This window comes from Mus caroli, chromosome 8 (genome assembly GCF_900094665.2).
Source record: "Mus caroli chromosome 8, CAROLI_EIJ_v1.1, whole genome shotgun sequence".
NCBI lineage: Eukaryota > Metazoa > Chordata > Mammalia > Rodentia > Muridae > Mus > Mus caroli.
In genome coordinates, this window is record NC_034577.1 from 106900927 (window position 1) to 106913307 (window position 12381).

Genomic DNA, 12381 nt, shown 5'->3' on the forward strand with positions numbered 1-12381 from the left:
AATTATTTGGTATTTAGAACTTGGTGGTGAAGGGCTGGGGTGGTGGTGGTTTGGGGGCAGTACCCCAGAGCCTTCCCAGCTCCTTTCCAAGGGTTAAATTTTAAACCGATATTTCCCCCCCCCACCTCCGGACAAGTCCGGAAACCCAGAGTGGGGGTGGGGTAGGGTTGCCCCCTCCCCGTAGCAAATGCTAATAACCTGTTCAGTTTTCTACACTGATTCTTCCAAAGCTATGCAAAAATATTGGGGGTGGGCATAGACAAAAAAAAAAAAAAAGAAAGAGAGAAAAGAAAAGAAAAGAAACTAACAACTCTTTTCTAAGATCTTAAAGCGATAGGCAAGTCAGAAGAGCGGAGGCTGAATCTGGGAAAACAGGGTCGTCTGAAACCACCTTACATTTGGAAGACTGTCTCACCTGCTTGGAAGCTGGGACTATTGATTCCTTCGAATAATGAAATGCATCTGGTGTTGATTGTATTTGTTTTAACCATATTGGGGGGTATCTATGAGGGTTCCCCCCCAAAAAAAAAACTCGAAAAGACTGCAAAAGAATCCCGAGTAAAAACTATTGTTGGATAGAGTTGGTTTTTACCTCAACAGCGCCACCTTTCGGCAAAGCTTAGTTGAAAATTAATCTCATTCTGGTTTTAAGGAATGTACAGAGACGCTGATTTCCTAGTGTGGAAAGAGGCAAGAGGCACAAGAAAGCTAGTTGGATCACAGTGGGAGAAGCCAGCCTTGCAGGGAAGGGCCTCCAGACACTGCGAGCAGGTGCTGCAACTTATTTTTTCCTCTAAGGCTTCCTTTCTTGGCTTGGGAGTCTCTTCAGAGAATGTTATTCTGGCTGAGAGACCTGTGCCTGTTGATGCCATTTAACAAGGACCCAGGCTCTTTCAAAGGACTGGCAAGGCTTTCCAACCCGCTTTGTGGCAGTAACCATAGAGTTAAAAGTTCCTTGGAATCCAGTGATAGAGGAGGCATCTTTCCTAAGCAAAGTTACTGCTGTGGCTTAAAATGGTTTATCTGAAAGGTAATTCTCAGAAAATCCTGACTTCGGACACTTAAGTCATATATTAAGCCAGCTTCGTGAACATTGCACCTAAGTGTGGTCTCAAACCCGCCCCTAGCATTCTTGGCTGTTTATAAAGAGGCCTTAGGTGTCACTGCCTGCCTGCCTCGGGACACCAGATTAGACCAGGGTTCATTTCTCATCCACAAACTCTGGCACCCCTATTGGTAGACGCCCTGGGAGACTCGTAGAGACGTCCTCGTTCTAAAGGGCCTGTTGGTATTTTCTAGACAAGCCATTCTTCTTGCACTGTTAACTGCAGAGCTCTTTATAAGGATGGTTTTGTTTTTATAGGAATGTTTGGTTACGGTAGCATGAGCTATGTTTAGTTCCAGTTTGGGGAAGAAAGAGTGAAGACTGTCAATACTGAGGTGACCTAAGAGACTTCTCTCTTCTTCCTCCTTTTAAACCATATTTTACCTGGCAGTGAAGCTAAGGGATTCTAGTGTACATTCGAAGGGGAAAGCAGTGTTTAAGATCACACAAATGTCCTGCTGGTTAGCCATGGTTTTCTAGGTCTTTCTAAAAATTATTAACCACAGATGCCTAAAGTTTATTTTTTTGCGTATATGATAATGTGTCTTTAGAAACCATTCACTTTTATGATAATTTTTAGACATGAAGGTTTTGTTAAACACTATAAAGTATACTCCCTGCCTTTCAAAAAAATGTATGTTTTGGGCTAGAAACATGGAGATGGCTATATTTATAAATAGGCACCATCTCATAAACAAAAATTGCTGATGATGGAGAGCATGCCCTATAGCTCCATAGCCACCCAACCAATTATCACAAATCTGTACTCTTTCTGGACACTCAGGGGCCATGTGTGGCTAGTTAACTATCATTAGCTACACATTTTCCCCCCCAGTTTATTTTTCATTCTTGCTATTGTTAGCCGTAGCATTTTTTTCTTCCTCTTTTTTTCAGAGACTTTTACAACCTCCCAGTTTTGTTGGAAGGAAAAAGAGAGAGGAGGTCAGAAATATTTTCTAAAGAAAGCTGGAGTGCTTTCAGGCTTAGCACTTAGGTCCCATCGTTTGCCTCCCTTACTGCATTGTTTAGCGATGCGCAGGAGGTGTCTAAACATTTACAGTTTGCTGTTAGCAGCGTTTCTTCGATAACAATTGCAAGCACTCATTTTAATTTAGCACCATTCAGGTTTGCGATTCCCCACAATTACAGCAGGCCACAGTGCTTGCGACTTCTTTGCTTACACTGTTTGTTTCGCTTTTAGCCAAGCCAACCTAATCCAAATACAATCTGAACCCCGGCTCTCAGATAGACTTCAGCTTCCTCAGCCAGCTCTATGCAGTGATTTAGAAACCATGCGCTTGTCATTATTGACCAGTTCAACCCGGTAACATTAAAGTTCCTGCAAGCAATGAATATTTATAAAACGGCTTGGATGGGAAGGAGAGCACTGGGCTGGCTGTGTAAGAAGGCTCAAAAAAGCTTCAGCAAAGACAACCGTAGCTTCAAGTTGATATATGTGTAGCTTCATGCAAAGCTGAAGGTGTAGAAGGCCCTTTGTGTCTAAGTTGCAAAGATTGGGAGCTAAAAGGAATATTTTTTTTTCTTACTACTGCTCAAATGTATCACGTTTAAATCAGTCATACAGACTGAAGTGAACAGGATGTAGCTGGAAGCGTCTGAGAGCTTTGTTTATGTGCAAGCTGATTTTATGGTGCCGAGCTCACCGGCGTCCACTAAATTTCAGTAGGAACCCGACTCCATTGATCTGAGGAAGAGTTCTGGAGAGGGCTTGAGTGATAAGACATGCTCAGTTCCTAGGTCTAGTGTTAGATAAATCCTTTTAGCCGTCTTCACTTAGCAGGGTAAGTAAATCACAGACTGCTGTTAGCAGATTCATGGGAGAAAATTAATAGAATCAGACGAGATAATCTGATAATGGTAAAATTGCTGAGGAAACAACCTCGGCTTGCCTGCATCGGAGAGCGAGAAACAACAGTCTGATTACCAAAAAAAGTCGTTATGAATAGGTGAGTTATGGGCGAAATAATCATCAGGGCAATTCAGTCTTTATTAATTTTTCTCTCTTTAAGCAATTCACAGTTGTAAGCTAGAGCCATTCTCTTTGAAGACACGCATTTCATAATTTTTATTAGAGGTAATTTATTATTTGCGTTACCTGTATTTACCTCATAATTGAACATTTTGCATTCAAATTTATGTAATGCATTATGCCTGAGAATATATTTCTGCCTGATTAGCATAAATAGTCACTTCATGAATTACTAACAAAGTTTATCTTAAAATATAGGTTTCCTTTTATTAAGCCGAACACAAACAGATGTACAATAAATCCAGATCCTCTTTTTCCTGGCGCAGTTAGAGAAAGCAAAGGCGGTACAAATGAGACTCGCAGGCGGGCTTACTTCCAAGGGTAACATTCAGTTGGGGGACTGAGGGGAGCAAGGTGTGAGGATGGCAGAAGGCTTTTGGCTCTTCGAACAACCCTGAGGTTGTGTGTATTGGAGGATGCGCACAGAAAGCGTAGCTTCCGGTCACAGCCGACAAATCCACTCATGACTTCTACCTGGGAGGGTGGAGGACTGGGAATGCAAGTTAGTAGCATCGGCAGGGTTTGGGGATTTAGTTTATTCTTGTTTTATGTGTTTTTTGGCTCTCCAGGCTTCCTTCTTAGACTATCAGTCACGTGGCTTTTCGGGGCTCACAAGGGGGTGTGGAGAACTCTGCTGTTCTCTGCGATGACACCCCAGGTTTTGCTCATCTCTCTTCCTTTGCCGTACCCAGCAGACCTCAGGCTTGGCCTGGCTGGAGGAGGCTTCAATTTAATAAATTGCTTTGGGGACGAATGCCTACTGGAATGAAAGGGTTTCTTTGGGTGTCGGGCAGTAGGCAGAGATGTAAAACTCAGGAGCTGGGCTCTCTGAAATTAACAGATCTCCACACTTGACTCCCTTTGCCCTTTCTTTTGTTGAGGCATAGCCATCTCCTCAGATTTTTCCCCCTTCCTTCAATTAGAGGCTGCTTAGCCCCCCTCTCGACGTTCTCACCCCTTTTGATCCCATTCTCACTCATACGGGGAAGGGAGGCGTTTGCCTCCAAAGCGATCAGTCCTTTAAAGATTTTTATTGTCTTCGAGTTAAACATGATTTTTTAAAAAAAGCCTGAGAGAGATGAGAGACAGGGGGGCCGAGGGTGGGATATTGAATACGTACACTGATGAGAAGAATCTTTATGTAGTTCGTGCCTTACTTGGTGGGTTATTCAGGACACCTTGGTGATGGGGTCAGCCATGTGAAGTGCTGCCTACCTGGCCATAGGACACTGCGTACTCTTTGTTTCAGAGCATTTAGCAGCCATCCAACCTAGGGAAAAGAATGCAGTCCTAGCATAGACCAACCACACTTTGATGCATTGAACTTGTTTCTGATTGTGTTTGGCGGGGGTGTGTGGCAAGGGGCCCCTGACAGTCCTATTTTGTGTTGTTGTTTCTGGGTGCATCATGGGTGGGTGCACTGGGGCTTTCTCTTGTACTGTCTGTCCTGTGAATGCCACTCTGTGGTATCTCCACGGCATCTGTCCTAAAAGGTGGCTCCTCATGCCTACCCAAATAATAATTAAAGACAGATTGATAGACCAGATCACATTTTATCTGGCAATTTTCTAGCTCTGATGTTCATTCTTTGTTGACTAAGTGTTTAAGTAGAAATAAGATATTGAATAAACGATGTGCCAGGCTTCACTTTTACCCCAGGCCCTGGATCTTATCCTCGAGTATCAGCCTCTATCATATTTAGGGTACAGGAGTCTGGGTTTTGCAGAATGGAGTCACAGCATGGACATATGTCTCTCTTTGTACTCTCTTCAGAATATGTCCATGCAAATCTCAAAAGCAGACTCTGAGTGCTTCTCTGTTCGAAAGAAGAATTTTTCTAATGAAATCCCATTTGGGGACAAAGGTGCTTGGAGATCCCCAATTTAACATTTCTCTCACGGGTGGGCAGAGCACATGCGAGTTTCTTTTCAAACCAGAAGAAAAGAAAGGAATATTAATTAATTTTGGTTTTAACAGCTACCAAACAGATGCAGGTATAAATTATTTTACATTTTTAAATTTTTTTTTTATTTTTTATTTTTGGAGAGGGATCCATGGAAGAAGTCAAAGTGCCAAGGACCTACAAGAGTCTCCATGCAATTCCAACGTGTCTGTGTTTGTCCCTGGTGATGAGGGGCTTACTTCCTGTCAATTTTGCCTTGAATACTGCCCATCCATTTTTTTTTTTACAAGAGTTTCTGAGTTCATCAAAATGTTGATTATTGGGCCAGCAAGATGGCTCAGTGGGTAAAGGCATTTCCATGCAAGAAGCCTGGTGACTTCAGTTCAGTCCCCAGAACCCACTGTGGAAAGAAAGAACTGACTCCTGAAGATTTTCCTTTGGCCTCCATGGGTAAGTTGTGACATGTGCATGCTCCTACACACACACACATACACACACACACACAAATATTAAATAAAATGTTTTAAAATGCTTTGTGTCTTTTCTCTTTGAGTACTAGGGTCAACCACCCCCTCCGCTATATGTTAGTTTTGATTGTGTGCTCATGTCTATGAGTATATGCGTATATGAGTATATTCTATGCTTATGTGCATTGATAAGGTTCTCATGTTCTGCAGGGGTATAGGGCTATCAAAACCCCTTCCCTGCCTTTTGCTTCCTCTAGACAGACTGCTAACGTTTGTCCATCTGTTTCTAAGAGCCATGCTCCCTGGTTGGTGACTTCTGGGTAGGGTCACAGGATCATCATTCTGCCCTCTAAGGATTTAAGCCCCTGACCTAAGCCCAACTGCACAGGGAATCTTCCCACTCCACAGCAAATGTGACAATCAGCCATCCTTGGTCACAGTATGTCTGCTCCTATACTGCAGACCAGCATTTCTCAAGCTTCTCCATCAGACACCTAACTCCAGGAACTTGTGTCACGTGATAGTGATGGGCCCAGGTCCCGGGCTGCTTCTCATATCTCCCATATGCTACTTAACCTTCGTGAGCTCAGAGCCATGGAAAGCCCTCTGACAGAAATGAACAGCAGACCCCAGAAGGCTCTCTCTTCTTCACTCCAGCCCTTTTCTAGCGTGTCCTCATCTCTTTGGATAAGAACTGCACTGTTGACTAGTTTCAATTTGCTTCCCAGCTTTGAGTCAGCTGCAAATGAAATTCATGTTCATTTATTTGTTAATGACTTAACCTGCCTGAACCAGATTTGTATACTGTGCTGGTGATTGTGCCTAGGGAATGTCTGGTGTAGCCTGGGGCCACTGGAGAGCCAGAGGGGCTGCACAAATGGTTGATTCTCTGAAGTTCTTCTAACTCTGCTGATGTGTTAACACTTGAAGGGCCAAAGTCCTGAGCTTCCCAGGAGAGACTGCTCCTCCGTAATCCATCAGTAACGGCAGACGTGATCCATTGGGTTGTTTGTATCCCTCAGTGGACATTTTAAACCAACACAGCTTGTTTGATAATTGTGTGTGTGTGTGTGTGTACATATGCACCTGCCCAGATGCCTCTGTGTGGGTGTGTAGTTCTGCAGGTGGAGCCAATAAGGCAACTTTATCTGCTAGTCCTCAAGTGCTGTCATCTTTATTTTTTTGCTGTTTGGGGCAGAGATTCTTTCTTCTTCTTCTTCTTCTTCTTCTTCTTCTTCTTCTTCTTCTTCTTCTTCTTCTTCTTCTTCTTCTTCTTCTTCTTTCTCCTCCTCCTCCTCTTCCTCTTCCTCCCTCTTCTTCTTTAATTTTTTTGGAGAATTTTATGTACGAATACTGTATCTATTTTATTTCCTCCCTCCCCCTGCCCCTTCCAACTCTCCCCATGCCTCCATTATTAAGTGTATGGCTGCTTACTCTTTAATTATTGCTGTTTTACACATACACACACACTCACACACACACACACACACCAGTTCCTATGTGTTCTTGTTCCTATGTATATAGTATATGTATTTAGGACTCACTGCATGCATGGGACTGGATAACTGAACTGGGACACATACCTGGAGAAGATCAATCCAATCTCTTTCAGCCCCAATAATTGCCTGTAGGGTTTATCGCTGGCTTGGAACTTGCCAAGTGGGCTAAGCTGACTGGCCAGCTAGTCTCAGAAATCTATTTGTCTTCCTAACAAACATGCACTACTGCGGATGAATTCTTTTAAGATGTGGGTTTTGGGGACTGAAACTCAGGTCCTCATGCCTGCATGGCAAGCTACCATCCCAGCCCCACCGTGGTGACTTCAGTCAATTGTCCCATCTGGATGTCCGACAAGTATCTTGCTGGTAGATTGTAAAACAACTTCTGTTTTAGATGGCATGGCTAAAGCTTTCTATGGGATCATAGGTCACTAGGTAATCCCCACAGTTTGCGTTAACCTGTGTGTTCCTAGTCAAAATCCATAGCAGTTGTCTGAGATCAGGACCTCTGAGAATAATAAGAAACAGCAACAACTTGGAAGAACTGTGTGTGGGTAACAACGCTTACTGGAGATCAGTTCTTTCCTCTCTGGTTTTACTTTTGCTTAGATCACCAACTTTCCTGCCTCTTTCTGATGCCAATTTTGAGGGCAGGAGGCTCCAAGGCATTTTCTGGAACAGAAGAGCTCTGAGTGCCATGTGTCTGCCTTTGAATGCAGCTTGTCTCTCTGCTGGTCTCTTAAAGGGACCTAAATGTGCAGTTTTTGCAAAACCTTCCCTCTGAGGCTCATGCCTCCCCTCCTCTTCCAGAGAGAGCAGCAAACAGCTTGTGAGTTATTTATGACCTGGTTCGTGCCAAAGAGAGTTTGGTGGGAGCTGGGTGGCAGACTTCGGGGCCCTGGAGAAATGTGGAGACTCTTCAGAGAAGTCCCAGTACCTTGGATCCCGAGGAGATGTGAAGCAGGGAAAAGGCTGGATTGGTGACTCTGGTCATGAGACAGTACTCTGGCAGGCTAGGGTACAGAAAGGGGGACCTGGCCTGGGGACTGTCTCCAAGATCAGTGCTCATGTCCAATGTCTTCCTCCAGCAAGGCCCCTCAATAGCATCCTCTAAGTTTTCTCTCTTTTAGGGTACAAAAATGACTAGATTGGCTAAGAATTATACCAGGTAATACTGGGGTATGTTTCCACTGTAACACTTCAAACCTCAATGTGAGACAGGAAACTAAAGTGGACCCTTATAGACAGGATAAACCACTGCGGAGCATTCATAGGTGAGGACAGCTAAGTCAGACACTCTTTTTGAGTTTACCATCTAGATGGGGTCTGAAGGGTCGAGCCATACCTCCTGCATCTTGATGCTAAGAAGCAGCCGGTGTAAGCAGATATCATTCTGAACCTTCTGTGGCACCATGACAACCAAAAAAACCCTCACCGACTCCTGTGGATCACCAGCCAGCTACTTCTTAGACCTGGGAGATTGCTTTGCTTTGGCACCGCACAAAGATGGGTAAGAATCCTGTTTTTCCTAGAGATTAGAATCTTACCTAGGAATACTGAGAGTCTGCCTTTCCTTCGAAATCAGAGGTAGAGAGGGGCCTTATGAGTATGGCATACAGAGGTACCCAGTGCTGGACATTGAGCCTTCTTGGTGGGGTGTGCAAAGAAGAACGTGCTCCCTTGCTGTGTGCCTGGGACTGTGCATGCATTCTGCCACCCAGGTTCTCAGTGTGGGCTTCAGAGCACACTAGAACTTGGAAAAAGTCTCTCTCTCTCTCTCTCTCTCTCTCTCTCTCTCTCTCTCTCTCTCTCTCTGTCTCTGTCTCTCTCTGTGTGTCTCTCTCTGTCTCTCCCTCCCTCCCTCCATCCATCCCTCCCTCCCTCCCTCCCTCTCTCCTTCCCTCCCTCTCTCCTTCCCTCCCTCTCCTCTCTCCTGAGTTGTAGGACCTGACTCACTTGCAATTGCCTGCCCTCTGCGTTTCCTGCCTGCTGTCCTAATTACTGGCTCCTGGAGATCCTTCGTTGTATCTTAGGGTTTCTGTATGAAGGCAGACTTACCAAGCCCTTTTGAATAATCCTTCCCAACACAGGCCAGGTATGCAGGAACTACCTTGACTTTGAGTCTTCAAGATGTCTTGTTAGCTCCTTACCTCCATGAGCACCAAGAATCCTAACAAGCAGGACACTTCTTTTATACATATATACATATACTTCTTTTCCTCTTCATACACCCACTGTGAACTCTTGGCATACAGTAAGCATCTCAAGAGGCACTTGTCAAGTGAGAGTCACTAAATGACTGCTCAGATCTTGCAAACAAAACAAAACAACAACCTCCCCAAAACAAACAAGCAAAGAAACAAAACAACAAAAACCTAACTGGAATGTCCCAGAATAGACAACTTAGATAAGTATAGATACTTAGATAAAGCCAGCCACTGGGCTACAAGTCCGTTTTCACAATCACCTCTCACTGGTCTACCTGGCCAATGTCTTAGTCAACAGGGCACTCATCTTGTTTCTTGCACAGCATATATCTTTGTACGGTGGAATGAGGCAGAAAGTATGGTAGAAATGTGCAGGTCCAGGAGCTAAGACAGAAAGCGATTCATCTTATTGGGATGCATGGCTGGATGCAGGGAAGGAAGGATGTGGGGAGGCATTTGGGTGTAAGTGAGCTATATGATGCAGCAAGGGCCCAGCTTTGGGTCACAGCTGCTACGCTGGGGCTTCAAGGCACAGACTTCATTTCGTAATCCTTATTTAGTAATACCAGGCCTGTCCCCATTTCAACATGCCCAGATTCTGCCCAGTCCTTCAAGCCTGGCTCACAGGTAGTGTTGCACCCAAAGCTCTCAGCGTCTGGCATGCATTTGATAAGGGTGAACACTGTAACTACCAGCTCAAGATTCCAACAGTCTCAAGGGTGCTACCTCTGATGCTCTTGGGAGCCGCATGCACAGCACAGCTCTGCAAAGCAGTCCAGCATGGTGGTCAGTCGTGACTGTGATATTTGGTGCGTGACCTTGAAGGTGTGTTCCGTGTGCCTTTCCAATCTCAGGGTCTCCCCTCTGTATAAAGCAATGCCTCGCAGCCTTCAGACTGCATGAGCTCAAGTCAACCGGGGATTCCAAAGACTCACGTGATCCAAAGCTCCAGGGACAGAGCTGGACTTGGGCCTGACTGTGGAAGTGTGCCCTGGGCAATCGCTGGAACTGGCTCTTCTCCATCCACGTGAGCTCCAGTACAGGATTCCACGTGATCGAGATAGCTAGGGCCTCTCTAGCCCTAAGCCCTCCAAGGCTGGGTCCAGTAAGGTATCTGAAGCCTGCAGTGAGGGTTCTCCAAGCTGTGGTTTGGGTGACAATGGGCTGGCTCATTTGTTGGGTCAGAGGTACACCTTCGAGCCTGACCTCGTGGCAGAGTGATGACCAGCCAGATTGGCTCAGACTTGGACTCAGAAAGGGGGAGGAGCAGTGTCTCAGGGAGAGCTCTGAGCTTTCCTCACAGAGTCAGAGGAATGAACGTACCCTAAATGACCCTATGGAACCTGCCACCAAATTAAAACATTACTAACAGGCAACTGGTATCTGACTCTCACCCAGGCCTTGGCCTTGGTTTGAACTTGTTGGGCTGTCATGTTAATACTGCTCCCTTATAACCATTTGAGTAAGGACAAAGCTAAGGCACTACCCGTTTGTTTGTTTGTTTGTTTGTTTGTTTTTTCTTTAATCAGAGGGCTTTTCTGACATCACGTGGTGAGCAAACGTTAGCAGTTATGATTCTAGACACGGCTGCATAGTTCATACTCTTAAAATCCTCTGCAATCTATCATAAGGAGACAGTCGAGAAAGCATAGAGTAGATGCAGAATCAGACATGACCTGATGGGAGGGTTTGCAGTGTGGACTCATGTAAATAGTGTAATAATCTATGAGAGAATTCAGTAAGAGGTCATGGTTTTACCCTGACCAGGTGAGTGGTAAGCAGGCCATCTCAGCATGGGGCTCAGAGAGGTGTTCCTGGCTGACCCAGCTGACCAAATGGCTTGCTTTAATGTACACAGCAGGAGTCCTTTCATTCCAGAGCCTTGTTCCTGCCACTACAGCACATTATTGTAAAACTTCTGGGTTTCTTTCTGCCTCCAAAGAAAAGCAAAGGACTCAAGGAGAGCATTGAAGGACGAGCCCAGACCCCGGCACTTCATTTGATGGTATAACATAGGTAAGGATGCCATGCTGGCCCTGTGCCACTGCCATGGTCTTCCTGGATGCTCTTGGTGGGGGAGGTCTGGAGAAGTCGACTTTACAGACAGGGAGAAAGGGAACAGAGGAAATGAACGAGATTTTAGTTCCTCTCCCTCTCTGTAAAAAAATGTTTCACCTTTTCGGAAGTTGCAGAACTATCTCTAAGTGGATGAAGGTGCCACACCAAAAAAAAAAAAAAAAAAAGTTTTGTTTTGCCTGTAGGGTTTGGTTGAACATCTAGGAGCAAAGAGGAAAGAAGGAGGGGAGATTGCTCAGTTAGTAACACGCTAGCCGTGCAAGTGTTTGATCCCCAGAACCTATGTAGATATCTGGATCTGGTTCTCTGCTGTTGGAATCCCAGTACTGGAGACAGGCAGAGACAGGCAGAGACAGGCAGATTCTTGCAGTTTGCTGGCCAGCCGGGATAGCCAACTTAGTGAGTTCTAGCTAAGTAAGAGACCACATCACAAGAAACAAGGTGAATGATGCCAGAGGGACGATACCGAGAGAGGGTTGACCTCTAGCCACCATAAGAAGGTAAACATATGTGTACATATACCCACTGATATGGCAAACTGAACATGCATGTGCACACAGACACACATACACATAGACAGACACACCAACACACACGCACACACACACACACATGCTTTATTTTTTTTTACTTATTGATGGAGCCACTACTCTCTTCTGACATCTCAGGTACAAATATCAAGATAATAAATAGCCCTACATTTCTCCACTTCCTGCCTGTCTCTCATCATGGAGCCCAGCATGACTGGGAAGCCCTTACCCAAAGCATCAAAGTCATTAGAGAACTGCTTCTGAAATCAGGTTCCCATCGAATCAGACCTGCTGACCTCTCCCTCTCTCCACCATCCTGCTGTGTAATCCTTGGGTGATTTCAGGTCCTTAGGAGTGACTCAGAGTGGAGTCACTAGTGCAACACCCACCAACTTTATTGGAATTTACTGTCAGAGAGAGGTCTGTTCCCCAAAACTGAGCTACAAGTAGCTGCAGTGCCGGTCCTTCGTGGATATTGCACAAGCCTGTGCATTTGGTTTGCTTTGGAATCCCATCGCGAACGTGCGCACCTGCATGCGTTTCA